The sequence below is a fragment of the Lissotriton helveticus genome, chromosome 4_1 (assembly GCF_964261635.1).
Source record: "Lissotriton helveticus chromosome 4_1, aLisHel1.1, whole genome shotgun sequence".
NCBI lineage: Eukaryota > Metazoa > Chordata > Amphibia > Caudata > Salamandridae > Lissotriton > Lissotriton helveticus.
This window is the reverse complement of record NC_136063.1, coordinates 2,024,821,145-2,024,844,592: the sequence shown is the minus strand read 5'-3', so window position 1 is coordinate 2,024,844,592 and position 23,448 is coordinate 2,024,821,145.

Sequence of the window (23,448 nt, the reverse complement as noted above, 5' to 3'; positions counted from 1 at the left end):
ACAAGTACACATTGATCTGCACAGAGTCACACACCTCCCAGCCAGCCATACACACACTCAGTCTCCCATACAAATACTTGTGCAACCAATCAATAACCCATATAGCTACTTATATAGCTACTGATCAACACATGCAGCAGCTTGCACAACAACAGACATACTGATGCACACTTTCAGACAGTTTAGTCACTAACCCGTGCATTCAGTAAGACGCATTTAATCACTCACTCATACAGTCAATCACGCACCTACTAAAACCTTCATTCAGACACTTATACATCCACTCATTCTTCAATATGTAAAACATATTTAAACTTTACAGAAACACATAATCACTGGATGTTGTCATCAGTGATGTAATCAGTGATGTCACTGACCATGTCATGAATGATGTAATATGTGACATCATCAGCAGTGGATTGCGGGTGCGCGATATATAGTTAGTGCAACTAACTATATATGGAATTTCAATGGTTTTGTGTGAGTAAAATAAGGTTTTTTAAATGCTAATTCCTAACTATATATAGTCTATAACCTATGTTTTTTTCAGTGAATTTTCAAGGTTTTGTAAATGCTAATTCCTAACTATATATGGTCTATAAGCTATGGTTTTTTCAGTGAATTTTCAAGGTTTTGTAAATGCTAATTCCTAACTATATATGGTCTATAACCTATGGTTTTTTCAGTGAATATATATATATATATATATATATATATATATATATATATATATATATAAATGTCAATTATAGAGCTGAAAATATTTTATAGGAGCCCACCGCTAAAGCTACTGATGGCCATGGTTGCTGAATTCTAGTTTGATTTAACAGTATTCACCTTCCTGCCGTCACCCTACTCTTTCTGTCTCTGTTTCTCACACTTACAGGTTTTTCATACCTGCTTTCTTCCTTTGTCTCTCTTTTCATATCATCCTTATCTCGTTTTCCCTTTTCTGCCTTTCTAGCTCTGTGTAAGTTTGATGATGAAAAATAAATCTTCCTCTTGCAACCACCGGTACTAATTAAGCACTGTGAACTGTAAAGACCCTCATACAATCTGCATTCAGAATAAAACCACCAGTTTAATTGACTCTGAAGCCTGATTTACTGAATGAGCCAAATGAAAGCACACTTAAGGTTAGCAACCATTCCCCATTCTGACCTATTGTAGCCGTACAGAGCAACCTGTTAGTCAACACGGTGTGCTAAAAGTGGGACAGTAGAAATCTATAGGGATCAAGCTGTGGCCAAGGAAGCTTATGAGTCACGATGTATTGATCTGACGTCAGCTCATTAAAGATCCATATATAGTTATGTCGATGTAATAAACAATCACTGGTGTACCTTACGTTTAAAAGCATTTAGAGGGTAAACTTTCAGAGGTCAGTTGTGAAACTGTTTTAACACCTATTTGACTTTTTTCTGCAAGGTCATGGCACCCAGTGGAATCAAAGGTGAGAGGGAGGAAGTGCGGGCTGTCCTCTCTCAGGGTACACTGGGGGATGTTTTCTATTGGGGGTGAGTGGGGACACAGGGTTAAAGCAGGGGATACAAATGGGAGAGTTCATTACTAGCCTTTGCAAGTTGGATATTCTCGAAAAGAGTTCGAAATGTTACAACTGCAGGAAAACGTTTGGTTGTGACTGATTATGGAAGATTACAGTTCTGCAAAATGCTGTATGTTTTAATACCAATCAGGGAGAATGTCTAAGGAAGATTTCAACTTTAAAACACCAGATGTGCTATATGATGCACTTTTGTTTGCTAGCATAGACGGTATCCTAAGCGGCCTTCTTTCCCTAATCCAACGCACTCAGTCACTTTCTTTTATAACCATTGTGAAACAATGCACTATATTCTACCATGGAATTTTTTATGCACGCAGCACTTTAAGATGTAGCAAATGCTGGGAAGGTATACATTTTATGGGTTGCATGATGTTCTTATACTTGTTAGCCTACGTGTCCTCCTAGGTGGTTTCTTTTGACTGCAACAAAGCACCCAGCCACCTTTTTCTATATTTAAATTGTAGCAATGCACTTTATTCTTGGAAGGATTAGGCACTTTATGATGCATGTTGCCCTTTGAGTCGCAGAAAAATGTTGGGATACAATTTTATAATGCTTTTAAGGGAAGGTCAATGAGATTCGAAATTATTATTCTACATATTCTCAGGAAATATGCCCCCACATGCATCAAAGGTTTTTGGAATCGCAAACGGTGCGAATCGGAAAATTCGGCCGTTTGCGATTCCAAAATCACTTTTTGCTATGCATGAAACTTTTAGGAATTTTTTGCACTTCTAAAAAATGTGTTTGCATTTAAGGAATCGCATGTGTGCGATTCCTTAAATGCAATGCATGATTTTTTTTTAAAATGCGAATTCTAAAATAGGAGGTGCAAATTAACACGAGGTTGACCCTCGTGTTAATTTGCGAAAATTTAAAAAAAAGCAAAAAAATTCATTTTTTAAACATGCATGTTACAGACACACATGTCCTTAGGACATGTGTGTGTGAAACATGCACTTGAAAATACATTTCAGGGGTGCAGGGGGGGGGGTCCTTTGGACCCCCCTCTGCACCCTTGCAATGCATCAACAAATTGCGAGTGCAAAAAAAAAGAAATGCAAAACGGCATTGATTCCTATGGGCCTCTAGGCCGATAGGAATCAATGTAATGCCATTCCTTAATTGCGATTCGCAATTAAGGAATCGTAATTTCCGAAAATTAAGAAATCCTAAAAACTTTTAGGATTTCTTGATGCATAGGATTTTGCATTTCCTAAATAGCGATTCCTTAATTTTCGCTATTTAAGAAATGCAAAATCCTAGATTGATGCATGTGGGGGATGGAGTAGGTCTTACCATGTGCAGAGACAATGGGCCAGATATAGGAGCCAAAATACCGGTCGGTAACGGCCGATTTCGGCCGTTACCGACCGGTATTTAGGATTTGGCATGTAGGGGGCATGTCATTTACAGAATCGGTAAATTTACCGATTCGGTAAATATACAGAATCGGTAAAATACCGATTCTGTAAATTTACAGATTCTGTAAATGAGATGTAGGTGGCACTTCAGATAGTGCCACAGGCCCTTAAGAGTTGGTATTTTACCACCCAATCCTATTGGGTAGTAAAATATCGAATACAGGTGTGCATGCACATCTGTGCATGCACACCTGTGCAAGGTGACACACAGACATGGCCTTAAGGCATGTATGTGTGCCACATGTTAGACGTACCTGTATTTGGGGTGCTAGAGGGTGTCAAAGCAGACCGATTTCATAAAATTAGATGGTTCAGATCTTTAAAAGCAGCATTAAGTGAACTAGGGTTAACTGAACTGTGGTCCGACCCAACTGGGTCGTCCTTCCCTTCTAAGAAATTTATAAAAAATCTTTTCTGGGAACAGGTAGAAAACAGGAGTCTTCTTAGCAACAACCATGGGTCTATGACGGTTATTTTTCTTGAAGCAAAGCTTTTTCCCATGTACGAAATCTATTGGGATCTAATAACGAAACCCATGGATAGGAAACTGTTTTTTCAAATGAGGGCTGGCTCTCTACTTCTATGTAATTTAACTGCAAAATGGAGAGATGGATGCCCAGCTATATGCCCAGTCTGTGGGGAAGGAAAGGAAACGTTGGGTCACTTTCTGTTTTCTTGTTATGCATATTCTGTTCCTAGACGTGTTTGGTTGGCTCCTATGTCTAGAAATCTGGGTACTAAAAGCAGCATGGTAGCTCTACGCATAATAAAAACTACCTCCTTAAATTGGATTACAATAGCGACCGCAAAGTTTCTGGGGTGGGCGAGGGTAATTAGGCAGAGATTGCTAGTAGGGTAACTACTCTCTGCTCAGTTGAACAGAGATTGCTAGATTATCTACTCTCTGTTCCCCATGCGAGGTGTCTTATCTGTTTTAATCTGTTTTTATTATATGAACTTTGCACTTTTGGTCTATATATACTGGATGAAATGAATTTTAATTGTCTTTTTAATATGTATTGTGCTTAAGTCATATTCGATTCTGTAATTTAATTGTATTTTTATTATGTGTTTGTTTGTTTGCTTTTATGAGTAATACTCGAATAAAGCACTTTTGAATTGAATTGAACTGCTAATAGTAGATCTATTATCCCTGTGTTAGAATCACAGTCCTTCCAAATAGGAGATATGCTACCTAAAGAAATATGCAAAATGGAAAAAGGGTGAATGGAAGAAAAGATAGAGTTAATTTGAGGCCATACTTTATCCCAACATTTTTGGACATAGGTGCAATTAAAACGCAAGTGAAATAAGTCTGCATGTGGTGAAGAGCAAGTCCAACAAGAATCTGAGAGGCCAGAGTGTCAGGTACTGAAAACAAGTGGAGAAAGTAAGAGCCTGTTGTATATGAAGAAAAGTGTCGGAGTGGTATTTGCAGCTCTGGATGATTTCCGCAGCTTGAGCCATATCGTATCCCAAAACTCCACAGACCAGGAAATTGCTAAATCTCCCTCCCACAAAGCTTCTGTCTTAGTTTTAGCTCCCGGGGTAGATGGACCGTTTAAAAGTCTATATATCATAGAGGCCCTAGTGCAGCTGTGTGGACAGGTTCCTGGAGAGGAAGTACGATGGGAATTTGTATAATGCATGTAAGCAGATTGAATTGCACATGTTAGGGTGGAGTATTTAAAGCGGAAGTTGGATGGTAAGTCAAAAAAAACGGCAGCCTGTGTAAAAGAAATGATCGCATCATGATCATATAATTGACACACCCAAATTAGGCCCCGTTGTCTCCAGGACGTCCAAAAATGGGTTTATTATTTATTAAAATAGAAATATTATGCCAGATGGGATGATCAAGAAAGGAAGTCAAGGAAAAAGGTGGAAGGGTTTTGGAAGTATAATTGATGATGGGAGTAGATATAGACTGTGGTTTGCGGGAGAATGAAAGATATTCTTGAAATGAGAATGGAGAGATAAATGACTGTTCATGTGTAGCCCAAAGAGGACAGTTGGCAGAGGATTCAGAAAGCCACCGTGATGCTTGGTTTAATAAGAAGGATTTATGGTAGAGAGGAAAATCAGGAAAGTTTGCCCCACCTTCTGTCTTTGGACGAATCAGTTTTGAGATGGACATTCGCAATTTCCTATGACCCCATAAAAAGGTAGATAAAATGGAATTAATTTTTTTTAAATGTTTTAAGGGGATGGATAATGGAATATTGGAAATCGTATAGAGGACTATAGGAGAGAGCATCATTCTACTGGTATCTAACCGGCCCCACCAGGATAAGTATAGAGGATGCCATTACGTGGTTAAGGTAAATATCCTTTGGATGCAATTTTCCATACAGCGAGCAATTGTACCTGAGATGGAGGAAGTAAAGTGGAGACCCAAGTATTTAATATATTTGTATCTCTATGTAAAACCTGAGTTTGCAAAGTCTGCCTTAACAGTATATTTGGTCAGGGGGAGAATTTCGCACTTATCTTTATTCAGTTTGTATCCAGAAACGTATGCAAAGGAATTGACTTCTTCAAAAAAAGCGGAGAGAGATGGGGGGGCGGAGCTTGCTCGAGTCCAAGATGGTTGCTTGACTCCCAAGCCCTGCCAAGCGGCAAATAATCCTGTAAATATCCTTAGCCCTTAGGACGCTGGAGTGGCAAAGACTGGCGAAAGCTGGGTGCGAAGCCGTCCGGTACCTACTGACCGCCTGTGAACGCAGAACTAGGCCACACTCCGATACTACACGGGCGGCAACGATATGGGAGTCCAGGCCACGAAGCACCCACCTGGAGTAACGCAACCATCCGGGCGACGTCACTGAGCGTGCGGCCTGGGGCCATGTAGAAGAAACGGAAGTGCTATGATTACTGGTACGCGCTGGTAATGGACCTGGAGAGCGCTGCCGTGCTTCGCGGCTGATGGTGCGGGACTACGCGACCTAATAGAAGCAGCCAGGCTGGAGCAGAGACTGTGCTAAGCGGCGTGGCCCAGAGCTAACATAGTGCTGTGGGACGCTGCACGGGACTACACGGCTGCAGTACCTTCTTCCGATCTGGACGGCGGCGGTGGGGAGGCCTCCCTTGCCTATGCGGACTCCTGGTAACGCTGTTATCTGTATGCTCACATTGGCATAACCGACGACGCGCGGCGGAGCGCCGTGAACATTGAGGCGATTCTCGGCCAGTACTGGAGGGACTTACATTGTGGCCGCGGTGAGAGTGGAGTACTGGGAAGGCAAAGTGCTCCAAATACGTCTGGTGCCCTATGGTAGACTCGCGCAGTGACGTCTAGGCTGGGGGAGATATCAGTGGACACGCTCTGGGGCTGCGAGGAGTGGCAAATATTGTTGTGAATATCGACTGGTGAGCCCTCTCCCCCCCCCCCCGGTGCACTACACAGGAAGCCACCCATAGTGCGGTGCAGGTACACAACACAAAGTTTCCCCTCCAGAAGTGAAGTACGAACAATCAGGAGGGAGTCAGCAGATGGAGGAAGCGTGGTTGCCTACTTGCGGGGAGGCATAGTAGAGTGTGCGGCCGGCTTTGATAGGAGATGCGCATCATCATTACAGAGGTAGATTGATAACCTGGCCGTTCGTAATCTTTCAGCGTTTCCCCTGCAACAACGTAGCTTATGTGCGAGCAGAGACGCACGAGCTGAGGAGCTGGATAACGCTGTTCACTTCTGAGGGATCCTTTGCCGGATGGGAGGACGTCGTATTGTTCGGCAGAGGCCAGTGGGGTTGCAGGCACACCTAGGACAACACGATGAGTAGGCCTGATCGCAATCAATCCAAGCTACACTTCACTCAGACTCAGGCTAAATCCCAGGAAAGAGGGCCTGGAGGCGACAGTAGCCCCACTACGCCCACGGAGCAGGATCAAGATATAAGGAACATGCTGATGTCCATGGAGAAGGGACTGCAGGAAGGCATCTCATCCTTGGGGGTGAAGATGGATGCACTCAAGTACAGAATGGACAGAATGGGCGAGAGGATAGATAAGCATGCAGAAGGCTAGACATGTCGGAGAGGATTACGGAGGTGGAAGAGGCGCAAACTACCATAGACACTGAGCATAAGCAATTAGGCAGAGTGATACAACTGCTACAAGATAAAACGGAGGACCTGGAAGCCCGTTCACGTTGAGGCATCCTAGTCCTTCCAGAGACGACCCAGACAGGCAAGATGGAGACCTTCATCAAGCGCATACTAGTGACCATGCTGGGTGAGGAGACCTTCTCTAACACATTTATCGTGGGGCGTGTGCACCGTACATTGGCCCCTTGCCCGAAGCCAGGAGCACCCCTGCGGCCTATAATAGCCAAGTTGTTAAACTACCGTGCATGTGGTTACATCTTGTTTGCTATTGTTTTGGGAGGGGGAGAGGGAGGGGGTAGAGTGAGGGGGTCTTCGGGGACAGCAATATCGCGACCTTGTTGGGGGTGGTCCACTGTGGGAGGGATGGGTGGAAAGAGGGGAGGAGGACAGTTTTAGTTTATTATTTAGAGGTACAGGCCATTACTGTTTGAACATCAGAACCTATATGATTGTCTATGTGGTGCAGAAGGAAGGAGTACTCAGCTAACTATGGAAGATATGTCTGGTGACGCTGCTATGGAAAAGTCTGTGAGTGGTCTGCAAGTGTTGACATGGAATGTATGCGTTTCTGAATGACCATCGTAAGCTGCGGAAGGTTTTAAACTACTTGACTAGACATCAGGTCAATCTGGCTCTGATTCAGGAGACACACTTGCCAGCGAATAGTCTCAGGCTGCAAGCAAGGGGTTTGAGGGGACAGATTGATGCTGCTGGCTTTATGTCTCATTCGAGAGGGGTGCTGACCTGGGTTAACCCGAAATCTGAGTATTCGCTGAGTAAGTTAGCTGCAGACTCTGAAGGGAGATACGTTATTTCAAGGTTGGTTGGAAGGGGTATGGAACTTTTGGTTGTGAACGTCTATGGGCCTAACTATGATTGCCCCGAAGTTTTTATAAAACTTGCGGAGATGGCGTGTGGATTTCCTGGTATTGACGCAATATGGGGGGGGGGGATTTTAATATGACTAGATGCCCAGTTGTGGATCGTTCGAGTGGCCCAAACAGATGTCAGGCAAAGGCAGCCCGAGCATTGGATAAGATATTAGTCAGTGAAGACCTTGCAGATGTCTGGCGTAGTCTATACCCTGGGTCAGGGGGGTTCACACACTATTCGGCCTTTCATAATATACACACTTGGATAGATTATTGGTTGGCATCAACGGCACTGCTTGCGTGGGTTCACAAATGTCAGGTATTGCCCCAAACTCTCTCTGATCACTCCCCTATATTGATGGTGCTTGCATCACAGCCGAAGATTTTCTCCCCGTTCACATGGAGATTCCCGCCGTACTCCTTACAAGACTCTAATTTCCGTGAGGAATTGCATGAAGCAGTCGAGACTTACTTTGAAAAGAACATAGGGTCAGTGGATAACTTCCAGACTGTCTGGGAGGCGTTTAAAGTGTACATCAGGGGGGTGGCTATGGGTAAACACTCTGGCATACTCAGCTCGATTTGGCAGAGGCTGGCGCTATTGGAAAGGCAGCTGGCAGATTGTGAGGAACGGCAGTTGGCGGGAGACACTGATGCGACTAGAGAAGAAATGAAGAGACTACTATCTGAGTACCAGGTAGAAGCGGATGCGGAGGTGAAACATATGGGCAAATATGCGACAGCCAGAGTGTATGGTGAACAAGATAGACGGGGTAAAGTATTGGCTAATATGGTTAAACAACAGAGGCGTAAAATAACGGCCACAGCAGTTAGATCACAAGGGGGGTACTACTTGAAGAAGAAGAGGAGGTTGGACAAAGGTTTCGTGAATATTACTCAGATCTATATGCCTCACGTGCGACGGGGAGCGACGAGGAGATCCTCGACTATTTGGAACATATCCAGCTCCCGTTCTTAACGAACGTGCAGTGTGAATTCCTAATGCAGCCCATAGAGTTTGACGAGATCCGGGACGCCCTAGGTGGGATGAGGGCGGATAGTGCTCCACGAACTGATGGTCTAACAGTCAGTTTTTACAAGACATTTCTGGAACTACTGCTGCCACACTTTTCCGCTTGTTTGTGGATATGTGCGAATCGGGCCAGATGCCGAGAACAATGAGGGAAGCCCTAATAGTTGCAATTCCTAAACCGGATAAGCCCCCAGAGGAGTGCAGCTCCTACAGGCCATTATGGCTTTTAAACGTTGATACCAAAATATACGCTGAAGTTCTAGCGACTAGGTTGGCGTTGCTTGACCCGGACCTGATAGCGCCGGAGCAAGCGGGATTTGTGGCAGGCAGGAATATTACGTACAACGTACGCATGGTATTTGTAGCTATTCAACATACGAAGCCGGATTCGAAGGCTATGGCAGTGTTCTTAGACATGGAGAAGGCCTTCGACTCTGTAGAGTGGCCTTTCTTGAGGGCGGTTCTCTCGAGGCTAGGGCTGGGCTCCGTATTCATGCAGATGGTGTCGGTACTTTATAATGACCTGTCCACACGCATTAAGCTTGGTAACCGTGTCACTGAACCTATTAAGATACGCAAGGGCACGCGACAGGGCTGTCCTTTGTCGCCCACACTATACGCCTTGGTCGCCGAGCCTCTGGCGTGTGTGATGCGTGAATACCATTCCCACAGGGGCTTAATTTCCCCACTTACCAACTGATCATAACAACCTATGCTGATGACACCCTGCTGTACGCTAGAAAGCCTGAGGTAAACCTGGCGCCGCTATTGCGAGAGGTGGTTAGATTCGGCTCTCTCAGGTCTGACGGTTAATTGGAACAAATCAATTGCGTTCCCTATTACAAGCGCCACAGAACAATTTAAGATGGAAAACCCATTGAGATGGACCACTGACTCTGTGGCGCAGGGGGTGCACTTGCACAGCTGGATACATGATAGAGAGAAAGCACCTTTCATAAAGTTGAAAGCCTTTTTGCTGCCCCATTGCCGCTCCCGGCGGTTATATTTGAACCAACAGATAGGCGCACGGGCCTACTAGACTCTTTAAATTCGCCAAGGCATGCCTGGCATGCGTTACTGCAGTACCACACAGGGGCACTTTTGTACTCCCCGTTAATGCTGATAGAATGGATAACTTGGTTGGCCCCATGCAGGGACAGGGGTGTGCTCACGGCATTGAAAGCACTGGGTATACGTACGGCGGGAGATATGTTTACCGACGGGAATCTCAAGGCAATGTCGGATGTGGCAACGCAGGAGCTAAGACCCTCTGGTCTGCAACGTTTTCAATATCACAGAATCAGAGAGGCCTGGCGGGAGCAGTTAGGTGACGATCTACAGGAGCCCCCAGAACTACTAGAACTCTCATATGTAATTAAGACAGAAGCGCCGAGGAAAATGATCTCAACTTTGTATAAGATAATGATAGCTGAGAGGATGACGAGGTATAGTAAGGCGCCTGGCCTGGCAACATGATTTAAATACACCACTTGATGATGAGATGTGGCGATACTGTTGCGCTAGCATGAGGTCCGTCTCGCTAAATGGCAGGCATAGATTGGTGCACTTCAAATTTATTAATAGGGTCTACCACACCTCGGAGCGGCTACACCGTTTCAGACTACGTGAGGAGTCGTCCTGCGAACAATATAATAGGCAGGGGGCTGGATTCATGCATTTGGCATGGGAATGTACAGGCGTGTACCAATATTGGAATGAGGGGTTTCAAGAATTGAGCAGGCTACTAGAGGTGGAACCTACCCCATCACCAGCACTTGCACTGTTGAGCTATTCCAAAGTACTTCCCAAGTCGCAGCGCAGGATTGTGGATATGGGTATGTTGATGGCAAAGAGGAGGCTGGCTATGTGCTGGATGAGAGGTCCCTTACCCAAGACAGAGCAGAGGGTTAGAGACCCAACTTACTGTTGCACGCAGTCAGAGATTTATAGTGAGCTACTACCACCCAAAAGCAGGCCCAAGAATTTCTGGGGATTGTACCTTGAATACAGGAGGCAACAGGACATGCTGGCTGCTAACAATGGGTCGGATGAGCTGGAGAGCGTTCCTGGTGGGCTGGACGGTCTGGGGGCAGTAAGGTAGGGTGGAGCATATTTACATAAGGCCTTGTTAATATGAGTGACATGTCTGAGGCGGTGTAGTTGACACTTAGCTTGCTGTAGTTATGCGGCTTGTTAGACGTCATGCACCAAAGGTATGCAGGGATGTAGATAATGGGTAGGCACCTCTAGTTTGTGAAGTTAATTTCCTTATTTTTTTTCTTGTTTGTTTTTATTTAACTTTTGGTTTAATTTAGTTGGGTATTAAAATTGTGATCTCAGCATTGAATAGTTGGAGACGCAAATATCCTCACGTTTGAGCCCGAGGAGATCCTTCGTTTAACGCTGCCCGGCCTCCGGGATATGGGTGAAAAGGCTGTGTAGGGCTTTAAATGATGTATGATTTTTTTCTGTAATTGTGTAAACAGAGATACATCCCAAATGTCTGTCATGTTGATGTCACTGCAAAAATAAATAAATAATAAAAAAAAGCGGGGAGAGATGTTTGGGGGTGTGATAAAAATAACAGGACATCGTCGGCGTAAGCCGCCATCTTAACATTAGTCTGTTGAAAATTAAAACCATGGATGTTGTCATTTTGACGGATCCTTAACAAGAAAGTTTCTAGAGCAAGGTTGAAAAGAAAGGGAGAAAGTGGACAGCCCTGTCGGATGCCTCTGCCGAGGGGGAAATACGATGAGATGCCACCATTCGCCGATACAGCTGCTCTTGGGTTAGAATACGAAATAGTTTGTGAAAAAGATAAGGCCATTCAACTCTGTTGAATGCTTTTACTGCATCCAGAGCTATGGCTGCCAAGGGATGAGAAGAATGAGAAGCTTTAGAAAGAATATAAAAAAATAACGAGTATTATCCGTAAGTAGCCTACCTTTAACAAAACCAGATTGTTCCATCCCCAGTAAGTCAGGCAATTGGGATTCCAAACATAAAGCCAGAGCCTTTGAAAACATCTTGTAATCAATATTTACCAAAGAAATGGGTCGATAGTTTTTGCAATATTGCGGATCCTTACCCTCCTTAGGAATGAGACAGATAAGGGTGTCTGAAAAAGAGCCGGAAGATGCGCCCGATTGTAGGAAGGCAAGTAAAAGGGTATGTAATTTAGGAATAAGTAGGTGTGCAAAGTGAGTAAAAAATTGTACAGTGAAACCGTCCGGACCAGGGGCTTTGTCATTTTTTAGTGTTTTTAAGGAAGCAAGGAGTTCTTTCTGTGTGTGGTCAGTTTCCAACAAAGAAAGATCTGGGCGGTCATTAGAGGTGTGTTGAATCTTGGAGAGAAATTGAGATATGGGTTGATCAGAGGAAAGAGTTTCAGAAGTGTATAATGATTTATAGAATTGAAGGAATTCATTTAAGATTTCTTCATCTTTAAATTTCAATGAATGATCTTGGCTATAAACAGAATCAATATTGAGTTTATTCTGTTTACCTTTTAAATAGTTAGCCAGTAATTTCCCAGCTTTATTCTGGCCCCCATAGAATTTTGCACTGGACGTTAACAGGTAATTTGAGGCATTATTGGTTGTATCTTTGTTAAATTGAAATTTGGCTTTTCTAAGTTCAGATAAACATTCTTTCGACTTAGAAGAGTAATATGAGTGTTTAGGGGCCAGATGTAGGTCATCAAATACCAGTCGGTAACGGCCGATTTCGGCCGTTACCGACCGGTATTTGGCTTTTGAGATGTAGGTGGGTCTGATTTTACAGAATCGGTATATTTACCGAATCGGTAAATTTACCACTTCGGTATTTTACAGAATCGGTAAATATACTGATTCTGTAAATCCATATGTAGGTGACACTCCTAAGAGTGCCACAGGCCTTTAAGAGTCGGTATTTTACCACCCAACCCTATTGGGTGGTAAAATACCGAATTCAGGTGTGCATGCACATCTGTGCATGCACACCTGTGCCATGTGACACACAGACATTCCCTTAGGGCATGTATGTGTGCCACATGGCACACATGCCTGTACTTGGGGTGCTAGAGGGTGTCAAAGTGACACCCCCTGCACCCTTGCAGGTTTCGGTATTTACCGAATCTGTAAATACCGAATCGGTATTTCACATTGATTCCTATGGGCTTCAAGGCCCATAGGAATTAATGTGAAATACCGAATCGGTATTTACAGATTCGGTAAATACCGACTCTTACAGATTCTGTAATTTTTTACCTACATCTGCCTCCTTCCTATTTACCGACTCTTAAATACCCAATCGGTATGAGTTGGTATTTAGGACTCGGTAAATAGGAATTACCTACATCTGGCCCCTAGTCTTTTAATTTTGGATAACAGGTCATTGGTGATTTTTTGTGCCTTTTTCCGTTTGCGTGAGACAAATCTTATAATAAAATCTCTAGCTGATGCTTTAAATGCGTCCCATACTACAGGAAAAGGAATGGTGTCCGAGTGATTGAGGAGAAAATATTCATTAAAGAAGGAAGCAAAGGATGATGTGAAAACCGAGTCTAAAAGCAAAGTATTGTTAAAACGCCATTTCCGAGATAAATTGAGTTTGTGTAAGACATCCAGATGTATAGTGACAGGAGCATGATCAGATACCAAAATAGAGCCAATATCCGCTGCTATAAATGATTGGGAAATATGGTGAGAAAGAAGAAGTAATCTAGCCGTGACTGAGTATGATGTGTCGGTGAATAGAAAGAGTACTCCATCACAGAAGGATTTCAGAGTCTCCATGCGTCAATAAGTTTGTGTTGCTTAATTGTTTGTGTAAATAGTTTATGAGACCTGTGAGAGTGGAAAGGACTTGATGAATTCCGATCTAAAAAAGGATCAAAAACCTCATTACAGTCTCCAGTCATCATAATACTGTGTAATTTGTTGGGCTAAGGAGGTCCAAAAGGAAGTGTTACCAGTTGTAGGCGCATAAATATTCAAAAGTGAAATTGGGACATTATCTACAGTAAACTTAACGAAGACCCATCTCCCTAATTGATCCGCACATTGCGTTATTACCTTAACTGGAAGGGACTTACGAAGAAGAAGAAGAACTCCATTGCGTTTACCATCGCCCGGGGAAAAGAAAACCTCCCCCACCCAGCTTCTCTTCAACTTTGCGGATTCCTCAGCTGATAAATGGGACTCCTGTATACAAGCAATATCAGTACTAAGTTTAGCTAAAGTGTGAGGACTCTCTGTCGCTTAATAGGTGAATGTAAACCCCTGACAGTCCATGATACAATTTTTAAAGGCATAGAATAAAACTGTAAATATACATTAAAAGCCAATTAAGACAAAATCTTGAACTAAATAAACCATGTTGAACATCAATCCAACTGTATGTAAATTGAAACAACTGAAAGTGAAAAAGGAAGGAGAAAAAAGAGAGGAGAAGAAGCAAAATAGCAACTGAAGGGCATGAAAATAGATTAGTGTATAGAAAAGTTTAGGATAGGAAGATGATGAGATAAGATACATGAAGAAGAAGAGGAATAAAAAAGAAAGAAGATAACAAAAAAGAAGAAGAGAGTAGATACAGTAGTAGACTTACATAACATCCAGAACATACGAGGGACGGAAGGCTGGAATGCCACACAGAACAATGACGTGTCCAAAACTCAGGAGGGAGGGCGGAAAAGGAGAACGGCATCAACGGACTCCAGAACATGAGGGAGGGAGTAACATGCAGGAGGGAACCTGTGGAGAGAAAAAAGAGAACAATGTATAATAAAAGCAATAAGAATAAGAGTTAACTAAGTGTACATCTTAATAGACTACATGTGAGTCAAAAACAGAATCAAAGTCAATGAACAGAGCAGACTCATGAGATGATCAAAAAGAGACTATTTAGAGCTCGATGGAGAAGCAGTGTCCATTGTGTCAACATTATGGGAGTACAGGAAACCATTCAATTTCAATGGATCATCATAAGGAGTAGTTTTGTTGTTAAAAATCACTTTGAATAGGCAAGGGTGAAAAAGACCGTATCGTGCTCCCAATGAGCGTAGCTGTGGCCGAAGTGTCAAAAATTCCTTGCGACGGTTCACAGTTGATTTGGCGTAGTCTTGAGAGAAGTAAATGGAGTTTCCTGACCATGTGATGCGATTCATAGCTCTAGCTGCAGATAAAGTTTTCAGTAGATCAGTGTATTCGAGGAAGTAAAGGATCACACCTCTTGGCTTTTTTGTGGAGGAAGAGGACAGCACACTAGTTGCTGGACCTAAACAATGAGCTCTCTGAATATTTAAAATGGTGGCGTCCGATAACTTAAGAAGTTTCGGTAAAAGGATTTGAAAAAAGCAATTGGATCGGAACCTTCTGTCCCTTTAGCAAGACCATATATGCGGAGGTTATTTCTCCTATTTCTTTTTTCCTAACTTTCGATTTGGCTTGTGCAAAACTGAAACTTGTGTGCATAAAGAATCCACTTTGGATGTGGAGGAGTTAAGGGAGGTAACATTTTGCTCCAATATTGTGACCCGTTCATCCACATTTGACCATTTATCAGAAAGCATCTGAAGTGTAGATTTAGTTTCCTCAATGAAAGGGCATAAAGCCCTGATTTTTTCTAACAAGATGTCCATTTTAACTGAAGTAGGCTGTTTAGGAGGAGAGGGAGGATCTTTCTTCAGCCTCTTAATTGACCCTTTGGTAGTGCAAGGAGCCAATGTAGTAGAAGATGTCGACCAACCCTTGGATGGGGTATCAGGTAAGTCTTCCATTGATAAACACTGGTAACGTGAATGAAAAAGAAATTTGCGAGGTGAGGAAGTAGATTTGTATAGGTCCTTAGATAACCTCCCCATAGACGGGTAGTCTAAAATGTGAAAATTAGTAACAATGAAAACACATTTCACAGTATCCTAAATAACAGTTCCATGACATAAGGAAACAGTAAGAAGAATGCACAGTACATGAACAGCTTAGTAAAATACCATAGCAGTGTAGTCACATGTTATCACTAAACAAGAATTGCAGGAGAGAACCATGGTACACAGGCATCAATACTATAGCAAAAAAGAGATGAACATTAAATCCAAACTATGTCGTGTGCGATTGCCCTCAAAAAACAAGTCATGTATATCTGATGAAGTTGTGGAAATAACATATACAAATACAAACCAGACGTAAATCAACAAAGAAAATGTAGCCGCAAAATTGGAGTACCAGCACGATGAAGTAATGAAAAATCGAGAGAGGAGTTATTCAGTCAATGCATTGAGGAGAGCTGATCACTTGAGTCATAGAAAGTCATTAATTGAAAGGCATTGTAGAGTGTTTAGTAACATATTTTACTGGCGCAAAGAACAAAAACGCTGAGAACATGTAAAAGAGCCCCATTATTGAGATGTGTAGAGCCACGGTGATACTTCATTCCGTCAGTGGCAAATGACAGAAATAATGGAGCTGGATGAGATAAGCCACCACATACTTTCCTTCTGGGAAAACAGCATTGACAAGCGCAGGAGAAGAAAAAATGCTCAGGAGAATGACACAGGCGTTGTTTGCCAAGTATGTGAATGCCGCATTGGAAGATATTTTGCTTAAAAAAGAATATCAAGCAGGAAGCAAGAGTTATTGGTGGTGGAATGTAAGAGAACTCACTGCGGCGATGCGGAGGTGCGGCATATTCAAAGAATGAAGTACCGCGTTGGAGCGAGGCTCCATCAGCGGTCAGCGTAAAATGGCGTCCATGAAACCGGGAATGCTGCTACACTCACTTGTGAAGAAAAATAAGGTGAAGAGTCCACAAAGTGCCTTCAAAGGGGAACTCTCCAACTCCTCAGGGACTCCTACACCGCATCCCTCGTTTTAGCAACGGCACATGACGAGAGGAGTCGCGCTGAGTCTGCCACCGTCTCCGCCGCCCGGGAGAGCTAAGGAGCTGCCGCCATCTTCTTCGGGTGCTAGCCACGGCCCCCCATCACCTTACATGGTAATGGCCTCAGTAACAAAAATAAAGCTCCGGCTGTAGATGAATGGGTGAGAAATCCCTCCCCGGATATTTGTGCTTGTTCAGGAGATGCATTATATGGATAAAAGGGAACCTGCATGCAAACTATTTTGCCAATGGGCAGGTTATCAATATTTGTCATCTGCAAATGCTGCCTACAGAGGGGTCAATTGTTTGTTAATAAGGATTTCCCTCTCTAAATTACTTTTCCCAGTCTGACACAGAAGGCAGATGGGGTTCAATTAGCAGCTTACTCAGTAATACTAGACTCACTATAGACAAAATGTATCCACCGATTTTAGATAATCCAGTACCCCTGTTAGAACTTTATTATAGCCTTATAGCCCGCCGCAGAGGGCTATACCGGCTATTAAAGGCCCTCTCCAGCGTTAAAGGCCCCGAGCCGAAGGCAAGGGCCTTTAACAAGGGAGAGGGACTTTAATAGCGGTATAGCCCATCTACGAAGGGCTATAAGGCTATTAGAACATTCTGTTACAAGAGGACAGAATGTTCTAACAAAAAAAAACAAAGCCTTTTGGGAGCGTGAGGGGATTGGAATCCCCTTAGGTTCCCTGAATAAAGAAACATTGGCATGTTCGTGCTCCAGGCTTATACCAACATTATAAGCCCAGAGCACTCTATTGTTTTCAATGGAGCTTCCAACATTCCAATGTTCTAATAGGCATTAACATCCCTGGATGTGTGCTTTAAGGTTGTGATTTTAATCTTCTTCGAAACCCAGAGCTAGATTTGTCTTCTGACAGACGTAAGTAGAATATGCCACAAATGGTGATTGCACTGAAGGAATGCATGCGAAGGCTAGATCTGATAGATTTATGGTGGGAAGAATTTATGAATAAGCGGGAATATTCCTGTTTTTCTGCAATATATAAATCTGACACCAGATTAGATTATTTCTTGTCCTCTCGCTATTTGAAATTAATTAGTTAAATGCACATCCAGAAGATGGAAGTATCAGGGATCAGAGTTTTAAAAACATCCAGGAGATGTTTTTTTTTAATAAGGTCAATCTGGAGGATGAAGATTGGTATAAAGAATTACAGAGTGAAATAACACGTTTTTTCAGATTGAAAATAACACTGCAATGGTAGAGACTATTTGCGAGGCATTTAAAGCAACCATTGATGATTATATAAAGATCTAGCACACAGGAAATGCCCAAGGGTGCATAGGGCAAAGCTAGAGTTGGATGTGAATCGGGCAAATGTTTAATATGTATGTAATAAAACTATTACTAACAAACTGGCATTCAGACAAGCGAAATCGTGTATGCAAGAATATTATTAAGCCAGAGGGTATTCTGATAACTCAGCATATCTCCAAACAGTATATGAGTAGAGTAAATGTGCAGGTACATTTTTAGCATGGCAGGTATGGGAACATCAAGCGTAAAACAGAATTGCATCTCATGGATAAGGAAACAAAAGCTCGTATAACAGATTCCGAGCAAATACAGGGTAGATTTTTTAAACACTATGAAACAATATACAGCACACAACGCGATTTGGATGTTTTAAGACTTAGGGGTTTTCTTAGCAAGCTCCCTATTCCCAAATTGCAGCCAAGCACAAGCCTTGGTAGTTAGCATCTCTGTTAAAGAAGTTGAAGACGTTGTAAAATCATTGGCCAATGGCAAGGCTTGACGAGGAGACTGCTTACGGGCTGAACTATATATAAAGTTTGCATTGGTTTTAAACCCTGAGCTTTTAATCTTTGTCAATCATGTTTTAGAAGGAGTTTAAATCCCGGCTTCATTTCATCCAGAAGTTGTGGTTAGCTTATTGGAGAAAAATAAGGATAATGAAGATACCAAATCACATAGACTTATAAGTGTTTTAAATGTTGATTATAAAATCATAACTAAATCTTTAGCACATAGTTTGAGCAGCAGTTTAGGCTCGGTTATACATCCGGATCAGTGCAGTTGTGTAAGGGGGAGGCAACTGATTTTAATTTAAAAAAATCTTATTGAAGCCTTAGATTATTTTTCACAAAATAATATTATGTTATTAGATGCCAAAAAGGCTTTCAATTTAATGTGCTTGGAAAGCCTTTTTACTATCTTTAGTGAGTTTAGGTTCCCCTTTAAATTTATTAAAATAATATCCAGTTTTTATGAAAGAGCTTCTGCGCAAATAATTATCAATTCCAGTCATATTGGTACTTGCAAGGTTAGCAGAGTTACAAGATAGAGCTGCCCTCTGTCACCAATAGTCTTCCCCATTTTTATAGAGCCATTAACTATAGCTGTTCAAACTAATGTGAATATAGGATCACCATTGAAATGGATGACTAGTATTAAATGATACGCTGGTGAGATAACACTGTTTCTCAAACCCAATTAAGAGAACCAAAAGAGGGTGTTTTTTAATATTTTAAAATATCAATCATTGGGAGGTTATAGCATAAATAAATTAAAAACTGAGACTTTATTATGCAATAGGGCACCAGTCACTTTATTGACTAAACACCATCCAGCATTTAACTCATGGCCCAAGACATATCTAGGAATGTTTATCTGAAGATAATAATGATTTATATTAATTGAATTATGTTCCTTTAATAAGTAAGTTAGAGGGTTGTTTGTAAAATGGACAACTTTACCTTTCAATAATGGGCAATGTCGCTCTGATCTGAATGTCTATTTTACCTTTGTGTATTTTTTTGTTTAATGCACTTCTCAATGCCGTACAGATTAACTTTTTTAAAGAGATGCAGGGGGATTTATCTGCTTTTTTTATGGGCTAATAAAACACCTAGATTGGCAATGGATACATTATGCAGGCCAGTGAAAGAAGGAGGGCTGGCCCTCCGTGACCTGAAAGAATATTATTTTGTGAATTTTGCACATATTACATATAAGTTTTAGCTCCCAGGAGTTAATCTGTTTGATAAAGTTTCCTAGAAACAATCTTTCAGGAGTATGAAATTGTTGATTTTTTACGCCTCATGTAAGTTCCCAAATAGTGAGATATAAGATTCTACAGTGGACCATTAAGTGCAAGCAGCAAATGTTTACGCATTATGTAAGCCCTTTTAATCATGGAGAGACATATTTTACAGATATATACATTGGGGATCATCCCCTCTTAGAGACAAATGTTGCTTCCAGGTGGGAGATCAATGGGTATTGTATGATAGGGGAATTACTCAATGCAGAAAACTGGAAAAGTTAGTGGGAAGTTCATCCTAGCATTAAGAGCTTTAAAGTAGCGATGCAATTGTCTTTTATTAGGATTAGACAATTTGCTACAGGATATTGACCCAGAAGTATATTGGCAACTTTGAAGCCAGCAGGCATTTCAACATTTTGGTTACATCTTTTTTCTGGAGGTTGGTTCATCGGGGAATCGGGTGAGTAGTGTTTCTTTTAATTCTTTATGTATTTAAACTCCAGTAACACCCTGCACACATTTTCCGTTTTTTCATTTCATAAGTAAGTAATAAAATAGCATAGAATTCCATTCCTCCCCTCCATCTCCCACCTCCCCCATACTGTCATCCTTCTTTTACTACATGTAAATAGCCTCTATTATTAGTAAACATCAGCCTTATGTGGTGCACTTATGGCAACTAAAGTATCCAATGCTAAACTCGCTTATATACGCACATATCCTAGGTTCCCTGAACCTGGTGCATTTTAAATGCGTATTTTGAGAACCTCCACGCCCCTCAGTGATACCCCTCTCAGCAAAATCTTCCATGATGGCTTCCAAAGCTATTAAGTCATCCTGTACCTATTCATCTCTCCTGGTCATTTTTATATGTATTTCCTCTGCCAGGGACCACTCCAGTGTGGCCTCCACCCACAACTCAACACTGGGATGCTGTGTTACAACCATCTATGGAACTACCCCGTTTCATCAGGAGCATGGCCATCTGCAGGAATGCATATTACATTTACGCTTCCTTCTGTCCTTCTACAAGACCCAGTAACATATTGGCTGTGGAATCCCCAACACCTCCTGCACCACCTCCCTTACCATATGCCAGTAATTCAAAACATTCAGACAGGATCAAGCCGTAGTGAGGAACGTTGCCATACTCCAGCAGTCTGTCTAACAAAGTAAGGCACTGAAAGCCCTAGGTCCCGACCTCTCATCAGTAGCACTGGGAACTGCTTTCCATTACACATACCCCTCAGTAATCACTTCTTCCAATTATCCTCATCCACTAGCCACTTAGTTTAGCCATTTAAAATAGGTTATAAAGAAATTGACAACATGAGGTTCATTATTTTTTATATTATAAGTGGTAAAGCTGTTTTCCTATTGTTTGGGGCCATTATAGGGATAGTTTTAAATTATTAGAAATATGAATTTACACATTCATTAGGGGATTTAGATGTCATGAATTCTATATTAAATTAGTATTGCATTGTTAAAACGTCTATTTAAAGAAAATAATTGCGGTTTAGTGCTTAATATATCATATTTCCAGGAGTACATTATTTTAAATTTGAGAACTAATATTAAAATTATATATTTAAAAACATTCTAGAAGTATTATTTAAAATGCAATATTACATTTTAATTTAATTATTTAATTTTATATTAACAAATATTCTTTTTAATGATTTTTAATAGAATATTGACATTAATTTACATAACATTTATTACTATTTAAAACGTTTGGGTATTTTTAGTTAGGACATAGAATTAGAATGCCTCCTCCTAATATCAGTATTTTCTACAATTACAGGTGTAAGAATAGTAGTTGACAGCCAACCAACATAAAAGCACTTTTACCATCCTTAGTAGTACTTTTTGAGATGAGGTAAGCATAGTAAATTGGGCCCCATCCAAATATATGCACTTTCTGTGATTTTTAAAGACTGCAGTTAGTAGTAAATTCGACCAACACCCCAAATATATGTACTTTCTCCAATTTCTGTGGGACAGAACTCAAAATATAAAACCCCACTTTCTCAACTGTTAGTTGAAGTGGAGTTGAAATAGTAGATCTGCTCACCCTCCCTCAAATTAAATATGAATGTTCTCCAATGGCAGTAGGACTGAAGTTAGGAGAGCAAATATGCCATTGTTCCTCCACTGGTCCCTCCTCAGATATGCACTTTTCCAAATTTTTGTTGGTCTAGAGCATGAGTACTCACAAACTTTCTCTCGGGGGCCAAATTTACACTGTGGTTTGTGGCTGAGGGCCGCAGCGGTGGGGGCGGGGTCAGAGGGGGAGGGGCGGGGCTAAAGCAAACAAAAATTGTGACCATGAGGTTAAACACAGGTCCCTGCAGCGGACACCTTCGTCCACTGAGCCACCAGACCCAACATACACACATCTTTCTCTCTCTCCTTCTCTCCCTCCTTCTCTCTCTCTCCCTCTCTCTCTCTCCCTCCCTCTCCCTCTGTGTCTCCCTCCCTCTCTCTTCCTCCCTTTCCCTCCCTCTGTGTCTCCCTACATCCTTCTGTGTCTCCCTCCCTCTGTGTCTCCCTCCCTCCTGGTGTGTCTCCCTCTCTGTCTCCCACTCTCCCTCTGTGTCTCCCTCCCTGTCTCCCACTCTCCCTCTGTGTCTCCCTCTCAGTCTCCCACTCTCCCTCTGTGTCTCCCTCCCAGTCTCCCACTCTCCCTCTGTGCCTCCCTTCCAGTCTCCCACTCTCCCTCTGTGTCTCCCTCCCAGTCTCCCACTCTCCCTCTGTGTCTCCCTCTGTGTCTCCCTCCCTCCCTCTGTGTCTCCCTCCCTGTCTCCCACTCTCCCTCTGTGTCTCCCTCCCAGTCTCCCAGTCTCCCACTCTCCCTCTGTGTTTCCCTTCCAGTCTCCCACTCTCCCTCTGTGTCTCCCTCCCAGTTTCCCACTCTCCCTCTGTCTCCCTCCCTGTCTCCAACTCTCTGTTTACCTCCCTCTGTGTCTCCCTCCCTCCCTCCCTCTGTGTCTCCCTCCGTGTCTCCCTCTGTGTCTCCCTCCGTATCTCCCTCCCTCCCTCTGTGTCTCCCTCCCTGTCTCCCACTCTCCCTCTGTGTCTCCCTTCTAGTCTCTCACTCTCCCTCTGTGTCTCCCTCCCAGTCTCCCACTCTCCCTCTGTGTCTCCCTCCGTGTCTTCCTCCCTCCCTCTGTGTCTCCCTCCCTCCCTCTGTGTCTCCCTTCCTCCCTCCCTCTATCTCTCTCCCTCCCACTGTGTCTCCCTAACTGTCTCCCACGCTCTGTTTCCCTCCCTCCCTCTGTGTCTCCCTCTCTCCCTCTGTGTCTCCCTCCCTCCCTGTCTCCCTCCCTCTCTCTGTGTCTCCCTCCCTCCCTCTGTGTCTCCCTCCCTGTCTCCTACTCTCTTTTTCCCTCCCTCCCTCTGTGTCTCCCCCCTCCCTGTCTCCCTCCCTCCCTCTGTGTCTCCCTCCCTTCCTGTCTCCCTCCCTCTGTGTCTCCCTCACTCCCTGTCTCCCTCCCTCTCTCTGTGTCTCCCTCCCTCCCTCTGTGTCT